Below are 23020 nucleotides of genomic sequence, written 5' to 3' on the forward strand. Positions count from 1 at the left end.
GCATCTAACCTACTCCAGAACCTCAAGGCAGCCGCTAAAGAGACATCCACCACCCAAGTAGTGTTTTTACTGCCCGCCGAGTACCCAGCTGTGCTTGGATTTCGTTTATTGTTATGTTAGACTAGCATACTGCTTACTGTGAGCACTGCAACTAGCGGACATTGTATAGACAGTGTGTGCACTAAGGAATTGCACCCTTTCAAAGAAGTGAATACACCCGGTATATAAGGAGCAGATTTGAGTGCTTTTCTGTTGTTGTTTCAACTCGTACCACTGCTCGCTTCCAGCGTACTGGGGTTAATTATTAAAGTAAGAAGAATAAACCCCGGTTTATTGATCGGCCTTTATGGGAAACTGCATACCAAGGTGGGTGTACTGTTGTTTTTAGTCCTGCTGCAGCTGCAATGGTTGCTTCATTTTTTTTTTGCATAAGGTTAGCTGCTTCAGTCTAGTTGTCGTTATGCTCAGCCACACAGCCCCAAAGGCCGGAAAAGAAACATCTGGAGGGTACTTAAGCGCCGCCTTAAGGGTATTACGCGATAAGGTTAATGGGTTAGTGCACGTACATGCGGAATTGGTCATTCTTTAAATAACAGTCCTAGATCCCTCAGAGTACAGTCGTGAGCAGCCTTGTCTAGAGCGCTTGAGCAGTGCGCACTTGGTAACAAAAACCGAAATTAGAGAGCAGCCCCTCATTACAGGGCAAAGTTTTCGTGCCTGCTTTGTTTAAGAGGCTAACTGGCGCTACTTCCGTGCACGCGTTGCAGCTGGACCCAAGAGGCTGCCACAAAATCTGGATTTGTTTGCAAGGAAGTGCACCGCCCGAGCGCTCTAGACAAGGCTGCTCACGACTGTACATTTACCATTTCTGGTGCAGTGATGCAGTGGTTAAGAGGTTCGCCATTGTCTTTCGATGGCACGTGCTGCCACCGGAGGGGTTTTTTTTCAACCAGGTTGCTCTCCCCAATCAACCTCTCGCGTCCAATCATTAATTTAACTTTCACGTACCCCAATGGACAGTTTGCTCCAGATCCGTTGGGCAGGTGAAGCCAGAAGGTGACTCGACATAGGTTGCCCACCTGCCCCTAGGTTCTTTTGTGGGGATGTTTCGTGAATTTTTCGCTCCCGGTAAAAGACGCCGATGCTTGGTTTCCTGTGACACGGACTCCATAACCCTATTACGCTAGTACTGGATTTCTGAAGTATTATCGCTTCCTGCGATTGCCTAGCCTCCACGTGAAATCCAACTCTGTTAAGACGTAGTATATGTAATGTAAACTGAAACCCATATAAAATCCGACTTCACAATTAGTAAACTCCTGCTGCATCATTCGAGAACTCTTGACGCGTGAACAAATTTTGCTCTTGCTCGACAATTTATATTACACATCATGGTGGCCGAGGAAGCAGCAAAGCAATAACGAATCTAGGGCAAGAATGGAGAACTAGTGGTTTTGTTAAAGCTCCTAGTTTTTATTTTGCATTAATCTTCATGTCCTCACTAGTCTCTGCATAGTTTTGTAGTCCCGGTGCCGCGCTTCTTCCGTTCATCATTGAGGATCTTTGAGGCAGTGTAGGGGCAAACTCAGGTGACGATGCATGGCTTATGAGAACGCTCCTCACGCTTCTTGATTCTCCTGGGACATAATAATGCGAGAGCGAGCACCACGGCGCTCTTTCGCCGTTAGCACGCGCTCTGAATCTCTGAATGCCGCGGTGCCGCCAGGGATATGCAAATAAGCCGCTTCATGCAGAGTGAGGCAGTACCCGAGTTCGCTGATTTGGAAGCGACGCCTCCTTTGCTGCAATTGAGAACGAGCGCAGAGAAGGCGGCCCAGTTCCAAAGGGAGTCACTCGCCCGTTTACGTGCTTGACAGGCCCCTAACAACACAAGGTTGTTTGGGGCTTGAAAGTTGCTGTCAAAACAAGCCGCTCCTTTCATCCTGCCTTTGTGGATTTGCAGTGAAAAGCCGGTGATGTAGTTTTTTTACCTAAATTTTAATTGTCTACCCTGTCATTTGTCATTTCTGTAGACTAGCTTTCCTGAGCTTTTTGTACAAAGCACTGTACGATTGCTGTGCCAAGGGAACGCTTAGCTTTCATCCGAAGCTTTGAAATTAGGTGTGATGAGAACTGCCTTTTTAAACAAAGCTTTCTCTTAGACCGTACGATGTTTGAGACGCACTCTATATTTTTCACCGAAGGCTGTAGCATGAAAGCAAGGTGTACTGTGAGCTATAGAAGTAGGCTTCCTGATGACACAAGCTGAGAGTGTGGTTGCAGTAGTAGCGGTAGAGATTAACGAATTTCAGGGAAGACACAGCTCGCATCAGGAGCGAACGTTCCGACCCGTTTCACTTGTTCTGGCATTGTTGAATTGTTTCAGGCTTATCGCCTGGAGCAGAACGCAAGCAACTGCGGAAGACAGAGAGAAAGCAGGCATCATCGGCAGTACAGAACTGATGCGCTCGAAGTGGTGGAATAATTGCTCTCCTTTGAATTGGGAACAATAGTATCAGCAGTTATTGGAGCAGAAAACTGCTACCATTGTTGAAGTAGACACCATAGCGGCATCAGCTTAGTAGACGTACTTACAGGAGTGCTACTCATGCCTGTTCAAATGCAGGCACTTTCTTCAAAACCTTAAGGCTGAATAATGCGCAAGTAAAAGAAGAAAATCCTTCACGCCTCCAAGTTTTCGCTGAAAAGCCAAGTCTCCGGTGCCGCTCTTGCCCCTTACATGTTCCCGGCTGAGCGGATAATATAGTTTCAGCTGTTTCTTCTTTTATACTCCTCCGCCCAAGATGTATTGTGTGTGCGCACAGGATTTCGCGGTTCATGCCTGCCGCTATAGCTGTCGCGATAAAACCAAGCGGCTGCTTCACGGATCCCGCACAGCTCACACGCTTTCTCGCATGCGGTAATTGTCCGCCTGAGAATCTTGAGCCGGAACGCGGCGCACAATAAATCTTCCTGTGCGGCCACTTCTCGGCAGGCGTGCTACACATATTTCGTGGCGTCGTGCTCTTCTTTAGGGCTCCAAGCTTTCGAGAGGAGTGCCTCTTCAACCGCAATTAACACTGCCTGTTTCCATGCGTACCGCACTCAAGGCAAAAGTTGTGTCCCTTGGGAATTTTACTTTGCGGATAGCCCCTGGCGTGAGAAATGAGCGCGCTTCAGAACTATTTTAGCGGAAATGGAAGAAAGCTTCATGCAGGGACAAAAGATTGTGCATTATGACACGAGCTACGAACGTGGATTCAGATGTGTGTATATATGTATAGAATCAGATGTGTTTACATATGCTCCAGATACGAAATGAAAGCTTAGTTTAAAGTGAGGTCTTGTCCTTTTGCTGGACGCGTCGATTTGTTCTTCGGCCGTATGTTTTTACGTGTGACGGCTAGTTTGGAAAGTTTTTCTGTCCTTGAAAAGCAATTAACCGGCTGCCCCGTAAGCTATATTCCGAAGGAATACTGTAATTGACGAGATGTTTAGAATCTTCTTTTGCGAGCTGAATTGCTTTAATATTTCTCCGTAGTTGGTGTGCAAATTATTTCTATAAGAACATCGGAAAGCGCTATATTTCAGTGAAACTGAATACAGATACTGGCCGGCACGGGTGGGAGGATCGCGTGCAACGTAAGGCAGTGCCGCTCTAGCATGAGCTGGGTTTGGCCAGCAATTCACGGCGCGGCCAGAATAAATAGTTAATAGGCGTTTTAGCTTTTGTTGCGAAAGGAACACTACGCTAGTCGCCGAGCCATTTTGCGGAGCCGAGGAAAGGCCATACTCCGCATGCTCGAGGCGCAGTGACGTCACACGGCGCACCGCTGGTGCGCCGCCGCCGTCGCTACGCGGGTGACTCAGAGGTGCCGCCGCCGCACTCGCCAGTTGCGCATGCGCAGTAGCGGTGCATAGCTAGCGTGCCGGGGCCGCCGCCGCTGCCGCGCGCTCTCCATCGCCCCTCTCTCTCTCCTCTCTTATGCGCAGTAGTGGCGCACAGCTAGCGTGCCGGGGCCAACGGCATGCCAGCTGGGCGTAGTGACGTCACTTGCTCCTCGCGCATGCGCACTATAGTCGTGCAAGAGCACGCGAAGCGGAGACACTGTGGGCAATGTAGCTCACGCAACAATATAGCAGGTGTCCCAGCTAAATGTAACCAAGCTTTTAAAAAACACGGGGTGTCCTAGCCGTCTGAAACCAAATGAGGGTTGTTTAGAGTCGCGTGACCTAGTCTGCAGTATTTTTTTCGTTCTTCAAGGTTCACTAATTGTTTAAGCTTAATTAACTAACTTTTTAGTTACTGACTTGAGGAACAAAGTGCCAATGGAAAAGTTGTAAATCGCTTTGAGAAACAGCTTACTGAGACATTTGCAGCAAAGTAATAGTTACGTAAATTAGGGTTTTTACCGGCCTTTAACCATAACCCGCGATGTAAGAAAAAACTTCCACATGACAACTGCGCCACTTCAACGTCCCAAGACGCCCCTTAAAGAATGAAATTCATTTTTTTCTGAAGACCTCTCCTCGATTAGACTTTGGGTGCACATTGGGGCTGAGAAGTGAGCGAGCAGCTGGTCACGTGACAACTATCTTTTAAGGCCAATAAATCAAGCTACGTAAATCGTAACTTGACGGAAGTAGCACTACTAGCGGCTTTTCGAGGTGATCTAAAACTTTTTGCATTGACACTTTCTTCCTGAAGTTAGTAATTAAAAAGTTAGCTAATTAGACTTAACTCGTTAATCAACTTTGAAGAGCGAAAAAAATACTCAACACTAGGCCACGCGACTATGAACAACCCTGAGTTGGTTTCACTGGACTAGGACACATCGCCTTTTTTAAAAGTTTGGTGACATTTAGCTGGGACACCCGGTATAGCTACGCGCAGATGTTGCATTCGCAATCCTCTAGGTTTCACCAGAGCTAAACCACAGCCAACTATTTTAGCCTGCTATGATGTTTCTTGCAACCTTTTGCACTATCTTTTTCTTCTGTGGCCAGAGCACGCTGTTTTAATGTTTTGTTTTTATACGGACGATGATTAACTGCTTAAAAGCTGCAGAGAAAGCAAGAGCGCTTGCGGGTAACCAAGATGACTCAAGTAGATTCTTAGATGGGGAGTGGAGTCGGTGTTATACGCGTTGATTCTCAGATTTACTCAGTGTGCTTTTAGAAAGGTAGGCAGCTAAGAGTATATCATCAGTTTTGGACAAGTTGTATTGCCGTTATTGTCACGTCTTAGAGCACATATATATATATTTTTTGCAGTAGGAGCAACTTCGCTCTACCCTCTTCTTTAAGAGCGGAAGGAACACTTCGGTTTCGAAGACCTCTTTCGCTGGTGTTCTTGCCCACGTTTCAGCCCCTCAGACCTCGCCGTATACCATAAGACTGCGTTCTGCTCCCGATACATAATACGATGCTTTGTGCGTGCACTGATATTCCTCGGCAGTTCAAGGCTTACTTTAATGAAAAAATATATATTGCGCTATTTATTACCCCTGCAGATTTATGGAACTTGTTTTAGCGGGCGCTGCTAGGTGTTATGCCAGGAAAAGTTCTCGTGCCGTGCGCGCGCTAGCCATATTTCCCTTGAGCGGCTATACCCATGCTGAATGAAGCTAATAAACAGCTAACATTAGCAGGACTGAACTTACTCCTGCAAAGATCAGGATATTAAATATGGTACCACGATAACAAGGAGTAAAATGGGCAAGACTAAGAAATTATTATTGCTCAATCAAATACGTCATCATAGCAGTGTACTTACCTATGACTACGACCCAAACGACGTTTCTCAAAAACATGGCAGAAATTTCGATACACTAGAATTTGTAACTGGACGCCGCAAATTTCCGAGTGGAATAGAGGTGCCAGACATTCTGTACAAGTGCGATTTCCAACGGTAAAGTGTTTAGGAGCGCGAATTTTCATATTTCATAAGATTCCACCTGGAAATAAATGTAGCCGCTGATCTCCCTTTGGCAGACATGCACTGTTATCCTTTTAGCGTTCTTGTTATTGCCCAAAATATATGCCATTGGTTTTCCATAGCAGTTTGAACATCCGAGCGATGTACAAACTTTGAAAGAAAAACTTTGCTATGCATCTGAAGAATGAACCATTTTCTTTAATATTTTTATAGTCGTCCTATCCAATATTCTACATTTGCCCAAATTAAAAGTGATGTCCGAGAATCCTGAACTCGTAGTGCCATCTTTACCGACTGCTTTGTATCCCAAGGCAACCTTAACGTAACCATCACTGTCAGAAGCACAAGCTCAGGATGCTGACCACTAAAGGTTCACTAATGCGTGACTTATGTTTGTCTTTACGTATAAATGAGCGCATTGAAATGACAAGGGCCTTGCTTTCAATGAAGACGGAGCTTTTAAAACTTAGAAAAGGTTAAAAAAATTAACTGCATACTTCAACGTTACTGCCCGTTTTCACAAGAAAACTACGATTGCTCTCATTGTAGTTTTTGTTGCAGCGAGTATGAGGCTAGGCCTCAAAGCCATTCACTTCATAATGGTATTCAAAGATGCGTTTTTGTAGTTGGTGTCAGTAGATTCAGTACAGTGAAGGCAAGTAATGACCCACTTTAAACTCTACTTTACACAGGGATGAATTCTTATTTTACTACCATAGAAACGCTCTAAGAAAAAAAAATCCTATATGGCTCTTCCAGAAATCAACTGATCAAATCAGCAAAAACACGCAAGACTGACTTTGACGTCAACGAAAATCCTTTCTTTATTCTTCTGGCTAACAGAAGCGCGAGGTGTTAGTTCAAGTCTTCACTTACTTGCGTCTGATGTGCATTACTGAGGTTCTTAAAGCGGAGAGAATGACCCATTGTCCTTTTTACTGATTGCGAATGCGTGAAATCGAAAGGAACACGAGCTGACGTAGAAAAGGCAATACAGCTTTGTTCAGCGAGCGTATGAAACCGGCGGCGGGTAATTATCGCGAGGCGCAATTAAGCCATCGCGAGACTTAATGAGAAAAGCGTATATTGCTTCCTTTTCTGACATCGCGTTCCACACTGATCTTATTTTTATTCAAATATCGCGCCAACGTCGCACTCCTGAAAATTACACGTTATTATGCCCCTGAGCGCGAGCGATCTCGATCGCAAGCGACAGATGCGCTAACTTTAGAAACATGGAAGACAGTGGCGGTATTGTGTATGACCCACGCAAGGAGGAAATGAAAGAGGTCGCTCCAGAGCGAAATTGCTTCCGATCGTTTTACATTTCCGTCGAGCCCGCTGCTTCGTCACCCATTATTTCTGCCGAAGACAAAAGCGTGAGCAAAGCGGCCTTTGAATGCGCCGACACCAGATGCGAGCGAAATAAAGAGATAAAAGAGAATCAAGCGCAAAATGTTCGGTTCTATTCACGTCCGGTTCGCTATCGTGCACACAGCGGAAAGCTATAAACTCCAGATAGCTGTAAATGCAAGCAGGAAGAGATATAGCGCGCAGTGAAAAGCACGTGTGAATAAAGGCGAAGCAGTCAAAAGACCCGAAAAGGTTACTAACGTCATATTAGACGGACTGTGTTCCGCAGGAGTTAATATCCGGCACGACGCACCAGTTCTTCCTCTAATGCGAGAACGATAAGGCACATTTTATTTTATTACCGGGGCTACCCCTCCCCCACAGGTATTGAATAGGCATTTTATGTTCGTGAAGGTGCCTACTACACCGCCCCTGCAAGCAGCAGCCTACGCATTTATACACAGAGTATGCCGCTGAATCCTCCACGGCCGGGCTGCAGAGTGCTCCGCAATTACTTGCGCTGCGAAGAATGATTCTCTCAGCTAAACTGGTTGATTGTTCGAACTCAGATCTCGCACAGAAATGGCATTCGGTGGGCAGATTAATTTTATTCAACATTTGTTTGTGCTACTTGCCTGAATTAATAAAAAAAATTCGGATTTTCGCATCACTTGCGGCGACAACGGAACAAAAGAAAGCGTTATCTCAGCGATTGCACTGATGGCGCCATCTCGTTTGTTCACCATGGACATTCCGCAAAGGAAGGAGGTGTCCTGCGACAAGTTTAAAGACGCTTCTTCACGAAAGAGAAACTTTTGCGGAGTTTTGGCAAAACAACGTTTTATGTAATCATTGATAAAGCAGTTGAGTCGCCTCAAGACATCCCGCAAATTACCCTCCCCCTCCCTTCTTTCCCGAAACTCCGCGGCCGAGAGATGGCGCCACCGGTCGAATCACGTAGATAACAGCTTGCTTTGTTTCGCCCTCGCCTCAGACACTGCGTATATCTGACTTATTTTTATCGATTCAGGCAACTACACGAAACAAATCTAGCATAAAATAAATCTTCTGATCAAATACCATTTTCGTGCAAAATGTTAGCTCGAACTATTGCCCAGTTTAGCAGAGAGAAGCATTCTACGCCGCTTGTAATTACGAAACAGCGTGTAAGAAAAGAAGATTAGGCACAGGATGTTCCGCTTGTATGATGTACACGACACGCCTTTCTGTTCTTCGACCGCATTTCCTTCCTTCTAGCTGCTTCGATTCTGCTTGCTGCCAGTCGACCATATGTGAATCATACTTGATTTCTGCTCTTCCCTTACTACCCCGCTTTCATTTATCTCCACGCTGGGCATCCAGCCTAAACCTTCTTTTCGTTCGCCACTTCGCCTTTCCTCCTTTACTCTCGTTCTCTTCTTTAGTTGATGAATTTTTGTTGTGTGGTTTTCTATCAGACTTAGACAACTGGGACAAGCTGTTCGCTGGAAGGTCACGAAGATAGAGAGAAGAAACGTGGAAAGAAGACGAATATCGCCTGGGCATAAAAGATCAGCCCACTCCTTGGAATAAGGATCGAAACAGCTGTGTGCTTTCAGAACGCAGACTAACTGCAACCGAGCTTTTTCCAAAGTTTGAGGTCGCTTCACAATCTTTCCGTGGAGCTGATTGGAAGAGCATTTTGTTTTTTATCTTTCTTGAAAAGAGAAACCATGCCAAGGGGCGCTCAAAAAAGCAATCGAATCCACTGCCATGCTTATAGCTCAGATATAAACAAGACCTTGAAGAATGTTTTTTTTTTATTTTCGCTGGCGTTACTGCTCGCAGATTGAAAGGTAATAAAACTTCCCGACTTTGAGGAGCATCAAAACATTCTAGAAGTTGAAAGAAAGTTTTCGAAATCGGATGAAACTGAGGCCATCGTGAAAAGAGAAAAAAAATATTATTATTATAAGGTGTGCACCAATGATAAATAAAAGATAATAAGAGGGAGACAACAGAGTATTCATAAATTTTAGCTAACCTTGCACTGAAGAGCGTAAACCATGCAAGATATATCCCAAGAAACCAGGCGCAGAGATAATGAACCAGTAAACTGCTTCACGTTCAGATCTTCCGAACAACATGAGGGCGTTTGACATCCTTGTAAGCGCCGTTAATAAAATTACGCATTTAGCGACATTTCGAAGAGACATGTTGATTTTACTGCTTTCCAAATTAAGCATAGATTTTTTTTGAGTAGTATGAAGCGTTACTGCGAAGAAATGAAAGTTGATGATGTTGAAATTTTGTCGTGCAATGGCAGCTTTGGTGAAGGAGCGCCTTCGCAGAAGATATTTGCGTTACCACAAGGTGGGGTCGAATACCCATTTACGAAGCATTTCACACTAGGCGAACATAGCGCCAGGCAGGGAAAAGCTTGTACCCATTCTATCAACGGTGGATACCCGGTTACTCTGGGGATCGCACCGCGCACCTTTCGAATCCGAGACGGATGCTCACACCATCAGGCAAGCCCTGCTGCAGGTATCAATGCTGTCCTTCATTGACAGAAATGTGCATTCTAATGGCAAATGTACTGCTTTAACTGAAAACACATTTTATAAGCGACGAAAGGCCAAAGCTTAAGCAAAGCTGTCGCCGTCACCGCCGTTTTTAAAAGCAAATAACGGAGCGTCGGGACTTTTTCTGAGCGTGGACGACAGAGACTGCAGGCAACGCTGCCACTAAATACAAGGCAGTGATCCCAAATCGTTTTTGACGCGGATGCCACGAGTTTTAATCGAGCGGCTCAAACTTAAGTGTTTCATTTTGCCTCACGAAAAAACTCATTTTACTCTAGGGATACATTGCCAGAATAACGCTTGGGATCTATTTTTACTAGCAATAGAAATCCAATGAATTTTTCCTCAATGCCAGTTGGACACTAGGCGGGGCTTGTTCAAGCATCATGTAATTTCAACTCGAATTTGATCTACTGTGCTCGCAATGAAACGAAATGTTTCTACAAAGTCTTTGCTAAAGCAGGAGACTCTGTTTCAATAACAGGCTCTGTTAGAAGCGTCTCGGTTTTGCTTGTGTAAATTGTGGGACAGCCGTGGTTCTTGCAATCTTACTATAGTACTCTAAAATTTAAAAAGAACAGCGCTTGTTAACATTGGGCCACGGCCCGCGGCGTCCTGTATTACTCCGCTGGCCAATCACTCTAAGAATCTGAATCAAGTTTTTACTGTATGACTATATTAAACAAGTCAGGCATCAAAATTCTGGACATTATATTTTTTCCTTGTGATTGGCTCTGTGTTTAGGCATCAAGAAAAGATTTAACAACGGATTACTTTTGTACTTGAGGATTTCTGTTCGGCGGTCATGAATGTGGGTGGAGCTTCACTGCAGACTTGTGTTGTACCCGACTATAGTGCAATTGAATTGAATTTGGTAGCAGCAAACAAGACATCAATGACTGGGGTGCTATTTAGAAACTATTTTTCAAATCTCCACATATGTACGTTTTCTTTGCTGCAGAAACCTTAAGCAGAAGGAAGCTTCGATTAGGCTGTCAACTACTGCAGACTCATAACCTTTATTCTACTTACTGCAGGACACGTGAACCACTTTCAAATTTAATTTCATTTATTTTCTTTTTTTGATGCCCCGAGCAAGCGTATGATATTTTTTTATGATAAAGACCGCATCACTGGCGGCTCCAGCGCAGCCGGCTGAATGCTTTACCAATTTAGTTTTAGAGATTTGTCAGCTGCTCAAGAGGTAATAGTTTCCATACTACCACCGATCTACGTCCTTTGTTTTGAAGATGCGTAGCTTGTTGGACCAAGTGGTGCATGGTTAAAGAAAAAATCAACTGATCTGCAGATTTGCCTTCTTGTCTCTGCAGCGCATGCGGGCCCGGCTCTGTAGTGGAATTTTTCACTTTGCAAATTTCACTTATGTTTCCAGTGCCGTCCTGCCTATTGCTTCTTCTGAACGCGTCCTTTTCCGCTGTTTTTTTTTCCCCCGCAACTGCGCATCTCGTTGTCCGTCGAGGGTCGCTGACGTGCAGTCGATGCACAATTTCACACAATGTGGAAGCAGGAGGCTTATAATTTTTGAACATGCCAACAATAAATACTTGTTTTGTGCCTTTTTGGAGAATTCTGCAAATAATACAAACGAACATACCTATAATGTTATGATTGGCAGTCCTTCGGTACAGTGGCAGGGTGGTTCTGCTGCTTTCTTTGTCTTTTCCCTCTCTGGTGGCTTCTTGAAACCTGTCACAACGAAAATCAGATGAAAGGATTAATGTTAAATTAATATCAAACATTTATCACTGGGTGCTAGGTTTTGGCTTTCATATAAAATATTGTGAACATTCTTCTGAAGACTCTTCTTTATTTTTAGGTATGAAAAGCAGGCGCGTACTAAATTTCTCTCGAATGCGCTTAAAGCGATCTCGTGCCATAGCCTACATGTGTGCCGTCATCGCCAGAAGTCGTGTTTAGATCCTGCTTAAAAATTGAAACTCCAGCTTGAAGTTCTGTCCAGGCGCTGTGCAGACTTCTGTTCGGGACAGTACAATAATTTCTGGAGGAAATAATAGGATTTTTATAGCGCCAAAATTCGGTAAATGTAACGTATAGTAAGTCCAACTATCAACGCTCGAAATATCTAAAAGTTAGCAGTGCACACAGCTTTGCACTTTTATGAATGTCTCGACAACTCAGCACGCAGAGGCTGGGAAGTAACTAAAAGAGGCTATGTCGACCGCATGCTGTTAGTCTTAAGCTGGAAAGAAAAGCATATTCGCCATTAGCAAAAACTTTCTGTCCTTTCCAGGCAAGTCGAAACGCCGAATTAAAGGGCCTACACAAAGGAAAAAGCAGGCAACATTAGTCCGTCACGAACGAGAAAATGTTGTTGCTTTGCTGCAAGAGAATGAAAGCTGCACCGGAACAAAGATATTGCATTTACTTGTGCATACTGTCAGCACAACGTCCATCGCAGTGGATGGGTTTCACGTCCTGCGCAGACGTGAGATCCAAGAAGATGTCTTCTGTGAACGACTTCAGAAAGCCAAAGCAGATAGCCTAATCTGTCAGACGGCAAGAAGACAAGCGATCAATCTAACTGCCAAAAAGGGAAAGAGAGATTGCAAAGTGTAGACATTGACCGCAAGAAAAACGAAAGTGAGATTTCTGTCTCAGCGCCTGGAGTGCGCTTTAACGTCGTTGTAGTGTTATTTCAGACATTGCGTTATCAGTTTTGCAATATTACACAGCGCGCTTGTTTACTATTCGTATCAATCTTCTGGAAAAAGCTGTGGATAGCTACTACAATGATGAATGGGAAAGAAGTTTTCTAAAATGCACCACCAAATGCGTATGAGCTGGATGCATCACTGACGCAATGTTGATCTTTTCAAAGCCGCATGGTAAAAGGTGGTTTTTGTAGCATCTTGAAATGGAGAATTTGTGTTTGGCAAATGGAGTTTCTTGCCATTCATCAGTTTCTCTTGCACTGCCTTTGAGTTTCAAGCCACTGTGGTGCGTGAACGTTGTTGGTAGCAATGCTCGCTACTATTTTAATACATTCTCATTCCTCAGCCTTCTGCTTATCTGAGGGCAGTAAACCTTTCTCGACTTGTGAAATACTTAAGTTTAATAAATGTTTCCTTCATAGTTTAAACATCTGTCAAAAAAACCAATGAGTGTGAAACGACTTTTGTCACGCCAACTACACACTCGTCTGTATATCATCAACCGTTAGTTCTGTGCCTATTCCAAGACGGATTTTTTTTAAGGGATCACTACAACTGGCAGAGAAGAGTTTTTCTTCGAAATTTTATCTTAAAATAAAGTTACATAATGAAAGCGGTTGCCGCGGAGGAAAGCAATATATTCATATTTCTCTTTTTGCCAAGTAATCAGTAAAATTAAGCATAACATATCTTCAGCAAAGTGGGAAGTATTCATATTTTGACGAGATTGGTCTGGAAATGAAAATAATTCCAAATGAAAGCACACAACAACTATATATTACAATATTTTTTGTTATCTCAAAAATGGAATGAAACAATCCGCCTCATTATTGCGCGAAAGCTTTATGCAGAATGTGGACAGCACAGTTATCGGAAGCTGCAGTCAAAACAAAAATACACCTGTAAGGGAGTAAAAGGGAGTAAAACTGGCCTCTAGTCCACTCGCCTCTCTAAAGAGTGTGCGCTAGAGGACAACTTTACTCCTTTTTTTACTCCGTTCTGTTTTGAGTGTGCTGTGCCACGCCATTGTTCACTCCATCAAAGGTTGCGGCGCACCGAGCTTCGATTCGGTGAGCATTTGGTTTATTTAAATAATGATTAACTACCACGTAGTTTGGTCCCGACGTGTAATTTTCTACTAATCAGGCTTGCTAACTTATCATCCGTACATGGAAACATAGTGCGCATGAAGCCAACAAAAAGCGCTCACATTATTTCCTAGCTTGTTTACTCTAAAGCGAAAGCGTCGATATGTTTGTTTTTCACGCCACTGCAATGGCATTAATTGATCCCAAGCTTTATACTAAAACTCACATACTCTACCATAAATCACCTTTGGACACAGCTGCGAAAGCTGTGACGTCTACTTCTCCGATGAGCTTTAAGGCGAACTGCAACACTCTCTGAGAATTCAGCGGTATTCTAGGGCTCGAAACTCTTTGGGCTGTAGGAAGGGCAAATCAAGCCTTTTTGTGCTAGCATGATTTAAAGAGGCGACATATTCGATGACTAATGTTAAGGCTTCATGTCGCACTACCAGATGCACGCGGAAAAGCTCGATGATACCTCACTGATGTTAAAATTGAGAATTCCCACTTGGGTCAACCACACAGTGTTGTCATGCGTCATTGGATGCAGCTAAACAACACTCTTCGGGCTTCGCCTTCGGTGATGTTGGTTTTCTTCCTGCAAAGTGAGCATTTATGCTCTGGAAATGTACCGGTACAGTAGATGACACCAACTGAGTGGATCATCAAATCCGTAAAAATAATTACCACAAGTTATAGCTCTGAGAAAGCCGAGCAAAGTCCGCCACCTTATCGCAGGTGAGGAATCTTCGGCTCCGAAGCAGAGCCTTAATGTTTTTCATTCCCACGATGCCCTTGTCTCTAATTCTAAATTACAACTTGCGTGAAACCTAGAAATTAGGTGTCATGTTCCGATTAAAGCATTGCCTGCATAAACTTCTTTGTGTTGTGTCCAAATACCAATAGCGAATACGTGGGAACCGATACGAACTTTAAAACCAGTCGCTGTTCACATGAGTAACCAAGGGACCGAATTTCACAACGCTCTCAACTTCAAGGCGGTGTCAAGGCGTGTTCAGAGCCGACCAATAGAAGCAGGCTTTGAGAGTGCTTTGAATCTCTCTTCATGTTGACAGCTTTGCGTAATTCGACCTCTGGATTGGCTACGATCCCTAGAACTTTTATTTCGGTCTCGCGAGAACTAGTGATGGCATGTCCTAATCGATTTAAATGCGTTTAAATACAAGCCTATCTACAACGAGCGACCATAAGAACCATACACTCGTTTCATACATGTTTGAAATGAAACTTGGCACACAACGAAATTTTCGCCGAGAAAGCCGTTCTGTCTAGTTCTGGCATCCCTTGATGTCACGTGACCCCTTTTTTGTTGGGGCGGCAACGAAGATTCCTATGGCGGTTCCTTGAATGGCGACGCTCCCGTGGGTCGAAGAGCAATAATCGGATTGATTTTCAATCTCGTGAATTGTGTGGGCCGCCGACGTCGTTCCGCCTCTTGCTTCCCTCGCTTTTATGACGCGCCGCCTCGGTTTCATTTTATCGACGTGCCCCTTCGCGTTTTGTTCCACCTACGTAGATGTCAGTTCTTGTTGGTTTGTGCTCAACTGAGCCGTGACGCCGAATCTGATATGTCTCGCTTCGAAAATGAGCATTAATGCGAACGCTGCAGCCTACGTCAGCCGTTTCAGACCAGAATCGCGAAGCTGTGCATTCCTAAGAACGTCCGCTTACTGGGCGGTTCACAGCTTAACTTTTTGCTGATCATACCTGATCGTATTGAGGTGCACTGATCGTATTGAGGTATTTTATTGCATTACAATGTACTGTATTACACCGTGTCATAGCTTACTGTTTTTCATTACTGTTTTTGCTGATATGCATCATCATGCATATCAGCAAAGTATAACACTTTATTCCTTTGTTTAGTTGAGTCACATCATTAGCTGGTATACGGGATACAAATAATCATGACGACAGTACAGGACGTACTACAGCCACGGCTATGGAGGAGGTTAGCGTTGGTGAACAATCTCAATGTTCGCTTGCCCTACACATAACTACCCCCGAGAGCAGAACATTGCACAGTCGCCGCCGTAGATCAGTTGTAGAGCACCGGACGCAAAATTCAGAGGTTGTGGGTTCGGATCCCACCTTCACTATGTGGTTGTTTGTTCTTCTGCTTTTATTGTTCTCCAATTAATAAAAACTATAACTAAAATAAATTAAGGCATCCTGTATGCTGCTTGGTTGCGGTGACTGTTGACTTCCGTCATTTATGTCTTAACGAGCATGTCTTTCCATTCTCTTGTCTTATAAGCCACATTCGAATTTGTGAACTCAAATATTCTTTTAGTGCCTGGCGTCAGCTAAGACTTCGAAAGGCCCGAACGACTCTCCCCTCGCAGGAAACAAAACAGCGTTCTTTTCATGTCGACAGCTGCGAATTCAAAACGAGGGTGCCGCCTCAACTGAGCTCTCTTGAAATTCAGGGGTTTGCCTTTCTCGAAAAATCAAAGCATGCTGCTCCAATTTTACAACAGTCATAAATAAGTATTGAGCTCAGCCATTTCGCATTTTCCGAGCGGGCAGTCTACTGCACCTGCTCCAACTCCTACTGCCACCTCGAAAGTGGCGCACGGGTTAGAAAAATTTTGATAGAGGTGCCACCTCCTTTATCCGGCGAACGGCTGCCATGTACAGGCGTATGGTTTTTGGGAAACCGTGGGTTCGAGTATGCGTGGGTTTTACCATCGGAAAGAAGCTTCAGGAGGTACCCGCCTTTACGCTACTAGCTTTGTGCTTCCCAAACCTCTCTCGGTCTTTCAAATCATTCCTTCCTTTGCTCACGACGTAGTTGTGGTGTTCATCCGAATTGAGACATTTGTTTTCGTTGGCGTTTGTTGAAACTTGTTATTTCCACGGTGAGGTATTGGACAGATTTTGGCTTCAAGTGCACAAAAAATAACTGTAAACGTTAAACGAGAAAGGCAAGCTGCTCGCAGTGTGTCACTTACCGTGGAATGAGATATTTAGAAGTAGTGACAATTGAATAATTTGTAGCACTCGTACAATAAAGGGCGCAAATATAAACAAAGCTATGGTTATTCACAGAAAAGGCAATTAAAAGAGGTCGCAAGCTGTATAAAAACATTATGCAATAAGAATTAGAAATCAATCGGCATTTTTCATATATTATTCATATTTTTTTTAAATGACGCAAAAAAAGAGCCGAAATAAGCATTCTGCAAGGCACCTTTAGTTTTCAGAAGTGGGACTAAACTTAAGAGACTGGATAAATCAATATTTTCAGGATTTTTCTTTATATTTATTTTTTTCGCTGAGGGAAATCAATTCGATTAAACGAATAAAAAGTTCCACAAAGTGTTGTGTTTGTTATATGCTTATAATACTTCGTCAGATTAAGTGCACATGATTTTGTCTCTCAGCAATACCCATTTTAGCGCAATATTGAGAGAAACTCAGAAGAAAAGGTGGAAAGTTGCGAAAAATAGAAAAAGAACTTGAAATGAATCTTCAATATTTATTTGAGGTTCATAATTTTGTAACTTCTGCTATTTTTGAGCATTCATTTCACCAACATTTTTCACCATAGCTTCAATTATGTTCATAGTAATACACCGCCAAAGACGACGGACCAGAGAAAGGAGAACCCAGGACGAGCGCTGTCTCGCAACTACAGGTTTTAGTCATAAACCTTCATATAAATATAGTAAAACATAAAAAGGCATGAAACCAAAAAAAACACCAAAAACACAGCAGAAAAACGCCATGCATGACTTCGCACATCCCCCTATCTGAAGCACTATTGAGAAATGCAGCGTCCTTATCACACAGAAAAACAGTTGGTTTGCTTATGCAGTTCTGTTTTTTTTTGTGAAATGGCACGCCTCTACCACTTCGTTGGTTGTCTGACCTTCGTGGTTGTAGAGCACACGTGTGTCATGAAACAATGCATTGCACTTTTTATTTTTATTTTTCATTACTTGACACCCCAGACAATGCTTGGCCAGATGAGACTTGTCATTAACATCCTGTAATTTATTCCTGTGTTCCTGTAGCCGCATGTTCAGGCACCACCCAGTCTGTTCAATATAGGGGCTCCGCAGGAAAGGGGGGACACTCAGCAGAACACCTGTGCAGCAATCCACAAACTTATCTCAGCTGCACAAGTGTTCTGCATAGTGTCCCCTTTTCCTGCAGAGCCCGTTATATTGGCCAGACTGGGCGGTGACTGAACAAGCGCCTACAGGAACACAGGAATAAATTACAGGATGGTAATGACCAGTCTCATCTGGCCAAGCATTGTCTGGGGTGTGAAGTAATGAAAAAGAAAAAGTCGCTACACACAGAAAGTGACTTTTGAGGCTTGTAAACGAGGGAAAACCGCGTATAATAGTGAAAAATATTGATAATAAGCAGTGTTTTGCCCTGGTAATTGGAGTTATGACTCAGGAGGGTGGACTAGGATATAAATATAAGAAGGCAATGTAGTCGTTTGTCAAACTTCAGTAACCTTAGCACTGAAACGCTTTTTGGCACTTATACGTTTTACCATCTCGGGATGCGTTCTCTTGTTACCTTATTTTTGTCAAGCGTGTGAATTATGTTTTTCTGCTTCACAAATATTTGCGCGAGACAACAATGGTATTGCACGATGCAACTGTAAGTACACTTGGAGAGCGAATGAATGTTGCCAATTGCCGAGACTCCATTTACACGATGAATGTGCGGATTCACTATATTTTTAAGAAAAACTGGAAACATACGTTTTAGCCCGAGCTGCTTTTAGCCTCCATTCTCAGCAATCTCAGCTGAACATCATGATGGTACCAAGGAGAAGTGCATGCAGAAACTGAAGACGAAACGAACGCCAAAAGAAACCAGAATTTCCGTCCGAAAAGCTTTAATATACCAGAACCAAAAAGACAATCGTTACGCGTGTATTTTCGCTCCACGCGGTTCGTTCAACTTCACCTCAGTCAGGCAGTAGCTAACCCATTGCTTCTATTCCACTGAAGCGTGAGGACATGTCGTAACAATGAATTTGTCCAGACACACTTGAGCGGCCGGAGCGCAAGCAAAACACCGTAGTTTCAACGGCCAGCTTGCCACAGCACACAGGCATCATGCGCCGTGAAAAGAAGAAAAATTGTAAAACAAAAGAAGCACAAAAGAATCCAAGCCCACGCCAATACGCCAGCGCGGGAATGCGCAGTTGCAAGGGAAGTCAACAACTACAGCACTAACAACATTAGAAGGCTAAAACAATAACAACAGATAGCGATAGGCGACGCTAGTCTCTGGCAGTGGGGCGAAAGGAAACCATCAGAGATCTTCAATTCCGTGTGGTACCATTTCTCGGCGTGCGAAAGAACGACTGAGTCCGCGATGGGGGGGGGGGGGGGGGGGGGGGGTGAGAATGACACTCTAGGGAACGAGGCTGGACATCTATTACAGGACGACTTGCCATAAGAGGAACGGTGAGTGTTACGCCTGCATTGTGCTACGTCTCGGCTGCGCACGGTGGATGCCTATCAATACACAGTCTTGGGGCGCTATGCTGGAAGGCCCGAGTTTGCTGAAACTCGGAATCTTCCCGAGCTCTAGCGACGCCCTCAGATGAGTGAACTAATGGTAGCAAGACAAAATCCCACCCTCGTCACGCCTCCAACTTCATTGGGTTATCTGGATATATTCCGTGCTTTATCATCACATCGGCGCCACCTCATCGTCTTCTTGGGCGGTCTACACAGAACGGGTCACGTGAGCCAACCGCCGGTGCACTTTTCATTTGTGTGTCGCTCCACCAAGTGCACTGCGTGTGCAATTAGACAGACGAGGTTTGTTGAATTTTATAATTCACTTAATACACCTTTATAAGCATTTTATAGTGTGCAAGATTTGGATTTAAAGCGCTTTGGAGTGATTTATGCATTATTAAATTTTGCTTTGTACCGCGAGGGAACGCTACCAACGCCCGTCATCAGATGACCGCCAATGGCGACGAGGTACATGTGCAACGCTACGGAAGTAGTCCGCAAAAAAAAATAAAGAGAGGTGTATCACTCCGCCCTGTTCTGTGGCCGTGTGGTCTAACGCGCCGCTCCGGAGAGTCGACAGGCAATGGGAGCGCGTGGGTTCAAATCCCGCATGGTGAAACTTTTTTATCACATTTTTTTTTCATCGCAAGTTGAATTTCGCCTGACTTGAATGAGAGAACTCGGTTTGTTCAGAATCGCTTGAATATTATGCCGTGTTCTGAAATGAACTGCATGCATCTGTTCATTTCATGCATACCGCGTTAATGTGAGCTGTCCGAAATTCGTTGTCAATGAGCTCGCACCGGCTTTTGGTCAGTAGTGGCGGTTATCTTTCCGATTCTGCAGCATTGTGACTATACTTTTTAGATGCAAGTGAGAGGTGTGTGCGAAAGATGACATTCATTCGTCGGATTTAATTAATTAGCACAGTGGTGAGTGCTCTGCAGTGGCCCGATTAACAAGTGGGCATCTGCAACTTTCGATTTCGCCGTTGCCGAGGAGCCCACTTTTTTTTTGTGGGCCTCTCTTAAGGTACCTGGCATGTTATGAATTGTTCTGTGGAACCGGTTAGCGGCTGATCCAGTCTTCGCCAAAAGAGTCTGGGACCGACTTTGGCACTGTGCTGTAGAGTAGCCCAAAGGACTTGGCGAGAACAATTATTTTTTTTTTTTGCTGATTGCAATGTTCAATGCATAATGTGCCTTCCTCGTAAAATAGTTGGCCTTCACCATGTCAGAGCTGGACTTCGAAGGGGCGTTTACGCCAATGTAGGTCCCGTGGACGCATCCCACGACGTCTGTGATGCCGCCGCGCAGAAGGAAACGCTCCTCAACATACGCACGCTCGGCCGCAGTCGTGGGCAATGCGAGCCACCGCTTCTGCACAGCCGCGTCGATAAGCGCGTTGGAAATGTCCCTCACACAGCGGCTCACAGTGCTTTATTGGCGTCCAATAAAGCGGTCTGCGCCGACGCTCCCCTGGAAGCTCCCGGTCGCGAAGAACCGGAGGGCGCAGATGACTTTATCTTCGACCCAAAGCGAATGAAGCCCGGTACGCACTCTCCGCAGGCGTGGGTCGTCGCCTAACTATTTACACAACCATCGTACCGATTTTTTGGAGAGGCGAAAATGTCGCTAGAATTCGTGGTCGGCCAAGGCAGTAAACGGGTCCAGCCGGCCGTACTGACATTTGCCGTCAGAGGAAGCGATTACCCAGGCTGCTGCTGCTGCCGCCATGACAGTCCCGAGATGAATTCGGGGAACTTCACCGTTCACGAGTTTAGCTCCGAGTTCACCTGTCAATCAAAACCATTGGTCACGCCCCCGGCGTGCCGTACATAAATTATAGGCGTACGCGCTATGGGTGGGCCACTCCCAACATCCCTGCCGGCTACAGGTACGCTGCGCTGCTGTGCTGATTGCTGACAGACATCGACGATGTTGACCATCGAAATATTGTCACGACCAGAGGAGCCGTGAAGGTAGACGTCGGGAAGAACCCAAGACCGGGAGCCTTCTTTTAATTATCGAGCCAGCTTCCACGACACCGAACAGGCAAAACGGACGTCATCGCTGATAAATCTAAGCACCTCTGCGAAGAACACGCAACGTGGCGAAAGCCGCCGATTTCTTCGCTCGCATACCAAGATTGCACAACACTCTAGCCTGTTGCAACCACGTAAGACACAGCACAACGCTGAAGGCGCGTCACACCTGCTTGCAAGGCGTCAAACACGGAGCACGACGACGAACCGGTGCTTGGAGCACGTCCTACTCCAGCAACATCGCATCACAGGTGTTTGGCTTGGCCGTCCTTTCATCGGTGATAAAGCTCAGCATCAATGTGTCAAACACTTCTGGGATCGACAAACGATCGCTGCTCCAGACCCAGTGCAATAAAGTGTTTGTAATTTCTAGCAAGCAAGCACTGCGTATTTCACAACCGTAACACCTTTCTCTGTTGTAAGTCCGATTCCATTATTACAAAAGAGCTACTACTGGGGCTAGTTGGAAATACATACTTGAAGGAATTTTTGAGCGCTAAAAAACCACGGAAAAAGGACGAACACACGGGACGAAGCGCTTTCTAACAACTGTTTTAATATCAAAAGGAACATGACTATATACACACATTTGACGTCATATCATGCACAGAAGAGGTACGCACGCGCTGACAAGAATAAAAATGAAGGAAAAAAGGAAAATGCACACTACTGCTAAAAAACACCAAGGTTATAGGTAGGGCTCGAAACAGACGGGAAAGAGAAATTATCGAAGCTTTCGCAATGCACGTTGCTCCGGATAAGCAATGCGTCAGCTCCCCTTCGGTGATGTTAGGGGGAACTGAATTAACCTATCTCAGGAATAGCAATCTTCGGCTGTTCTAAGCGCGCGTAGTTTTTTACCTGTTTTCCTTTTTTCCTTCATTTTTATTCTTGTCAGCGCGTGCGTACCTCTTCTGTGCATGATATGACGTCAAATGTGTGTATATAGTCATGTTCCTTTTGATATTAAAACAGTTGTTAGAAAGCGCTTCGTCCCGTGTGTTCGTCCTTTTTCCGTGGTTTTTTAGCGCTCAAAAATTCTTTCAAGCATTATTACAAACAGGATCCCTCACCTGCCCGAATGATATTAATGCGATGCCCCTGCGGTGTACAACGGCGATCGACGTTAGTGACCAAAACCAGTCCGCAAAACCTTGAAGTGCGCGACGTTAACAAATATTACGCAGATACGCGCGCCACCCCCTTCACAGCTTTTAGTCAGCGTCTGATGACATAGGATGAGTTGTGTCGCTGGGTAGCACGCTCTTCGCATCCGCAATGCACTAAAGAGGCGCCACACACAACAGGCATATGTAATGAATCATTGAATACAGCCAAACAGCAATTTTTTTTTTCTCACACCGCATCACAGCCGCTCGCACGGCCAATTTCTACCGCTAAGATTCACCAAGAGCGTACTAAAAGCAATGGTTGGCCATAGCGGGGTGCGGCAGCGGCCGTAGCAGCGGAGAGCTCCACCTGAGGTCACTGCAGAGAGCAGCAGTGACGCGGGGGTGCAGTGAAGTTCAGTTTTTTGCTTTTGTTTATTATGCAAGCCAGAAGATGCATGACTGTTATATTTTGATAAACGACACAATAAAATATATTATCGCAATGGCCGAAAAATAAGATAGATTCAGCGTGTAGTAGTTGCCCAGTCTTTCCAGTCGAAGGCAGCGCTACCGGCGGCTGTCAGCGCAGGAGCTCTCTCGTTTTCGACACGGTGGGCTGCCGCTCTAGTTCGTATGCAAGCCACGCTGCAAGCAATTGCCTCACTATCGCCTCTAGCGGCAGAAAGTGTCAAATCTTTGTTAATTT

The 23020-nt window shown here is 44.7% G+C and overlaps 1 protein-coding gene and 1 long non-coding RNA gene across 2 annotated transcripts in view; one reads left to right on the forward strand and one right to left on the reverse strand.

The window, feature by feature from the left end:
- The window catches only part of LOC149366312 (cholecystokinin receptor type A-like), a 46532-nt gene extending 34967 nt beyond the window's left edge, over window positions 1–11565 (reverse strand). Inside the window, exon 1 of the mRNA XM_089550116.1 lies at window positions 11471–11565. The gene's annotated coding sequence lies outside the window, so the exon portion shown is untranslated. The remainder of the gene's footprint in view (window positions 1–11470) is intronic.
- LOC149366311 (uncharacterized) overlaps window positions 1–23020 on the forward strand; it is a 693922-nt gene that overhangs the window by 87879 nt on the left and 583023 nt on the right. The gene's annotated exons all lie outside the window — the stretch shown is intronic.

The sequence above is a fragment of the Amblyomma mixtum genome, chromosome 1 (genome assembly GCF_055824585.1).
Source record: "Amblyomma mixtum isolate Tamu chromosome 1, ASM5582458v1, whole genome shotgun sequence".
NCBI lineage: Eukaryota > Metazoa > Arthropoda > Arachnida > Ixodida > Ixodidae > Amblyomma > Amblyomma mixtum.